This window comes from Pteropus vampyrus, unplaced genomic scaffold (genome assembly GCF_000151845.1).
Source record: "Pteropus vampyrus isolate Shadow unplaced genomic scaffold, Pvam_2.0 Scaffold69, whole genome shotgun sequence".
NCBI classification, from domain to species: domain Eukaryota; kingdom Metazoa; phylum Chordata; class Mammalia; order Chiroptera; family Pteropodidae; genus Pteropus; species Pteropus vampyrus.
Window position 1 is genome coordinate 682,795 of NW_011888850.1, and position 1,816 is coordinate 684,610.

The 1,816-nt window shown below is 39.2% G+C and overlaps 1 protein-coding gene across 10 annotated transcripts in view; it reads right to left on the reverse strand.

Annotated features, from left to right (window-relative positions):
• The window catches only part of RAPGEF5 (Rap guanine nucleotide exchange factor 5), a 416,073-nt gene that overhangs the window by 373,768 nt on the left and 40,489 nt on the right, over positions 1-1,816 (reverse strand). The window lies entirely within an intron of this gene.

Genomic DNA, 1,816 nt, shown 5'->3' on the forward strand with positions numbered 1-1,816 from the left:
CTTGAAAGAAATCATAAAAAATACAATTTATCATGAACCATCTATTAATGATATAGAGAAATGAAATAATAGGATACACTTGATCAACCCCAAAGAAAGAATAAATGAACAAGAACAGATGAATAAATAAAAAATAGTAAAATGGTGAACTTAAATCCAACTGTATCAGCTATTCCACTTACTATAAATAAGCTAATCAAAAATAATTTTAAAAGTTTATTAGGTTGAATAAATTTTTTAGAAACTCCAACTCTACACTATCGACAATAGAATCACCTTAGATATAGAGATACAGAAAGAGTGAGCGTGAAAGGCTGGTAGATGATTTACCATGCAGACACTAACCAAAAGAGAGCTGATGTGATCTTGTTAATAGTAGACATTGACAAAACACACTCTATACTGACCTTAAGGGAATACTTAAATTTTTTTTTTCAAGGGATTCAAATCATATAGAATAGATTCTCTGACTATAATGGCATTAAAGAATAGAAATATTAATGAGCAGAAATCAATACATCTGCTATGAAGGAAAGGAGCTTACCTGAGCTGATCTGAGTTGACCTGAGGATTCTGGGATATTGGCTAAACCCTGAATTAAGCTACTCCAAAAGCTCCCTGTACCTTTTAACTTTTCAGCATATATTAGCCAATACTTTTTTCTCTTATGATGATTTGGGTTGGATTTTCCATCATTTAGAACCACAAAAATGTTTTTCCTAAATGCACACACACACACACACACACACACACACGCACACACGTATGTGTGTGTGTGTCTGTGCACATGGAACTGTTTTTTCTCTTTATTTTGTCGAGTCTGATTAAAATCTGCTTTACTTAGTAATAAGATTTTGTTTTCTCCTTTTAGACCAGTATCGGCAAATAAAACTTTCTGCAGGGATGGATATATTTTCCATCTGCACTGTCCGATAAAGCCCCAGGAATGGATAAAGTGTTTTAGGAAAAGAATTTGAACAGAGATGAGAAGAGGCCAGATAAATATGTGATACAGAAACCAAGGGGAGAACATCTCAAGAAAGAGGAACTGGTCAACCATATCGAGTGCAACTGAGAAACCAAAAAAGATGCCAAGAGGGAACCATTGACCCTGTTTGGAGCCCATTCAGTGGTGTGGTGGAGATGAAAACTCATCGGAGTGGGCTGAGGACAGAACGAGAGATGAAACACAGACCATGAAGTTAGCTAACTCTTTCAAAGAATTTTTCAGTGACGGGAAACAAGGCACAGAGCAATCACTAAAGGGGATATGAGATCTTTTTTTTTTTTTTTTAGATGCATTACATTAAGTCATTTCTCTATGCTGTTGGGGAAGGTCCAGAGGAGACGGAGAAGTCAGCGATGCACAAGAGGAAGGAGGTGACTGCGGGGCTGACATCCTTGAGGAGACGAGAGGGGATGGGATCCGGAAGGTACACATACGTCTCCGCAAGTGACACCTCTTTATTTAATACAGAACTGACTCAGCAAATAAAGCGAAACCTGTAAAGGTGGAAACAGAGAGCAACGTTGTTCTTTCCCCCCTCCAGCCCCTGAAACTAGTCCTCTGAACTTGCACTCCACAGCACCTGCATGAAAACTCCAGACCATCTCACAGCTCGTCCGGTTACTCTTGAATAACAAACAACGACAACGACAAAACACTGATTGCATTTAGTACCCAGTATATTAGCAAAACTCCAAAATTTATTGTAGTTCCTCCCATCCCCCGGCTCTGGCCCACCCCATGGCAAGAAGGGGTGGGGGAAGGAGAGGTTGTCTCCCTTCTCGCTTGCTCCACCTCATGGACCAGTTT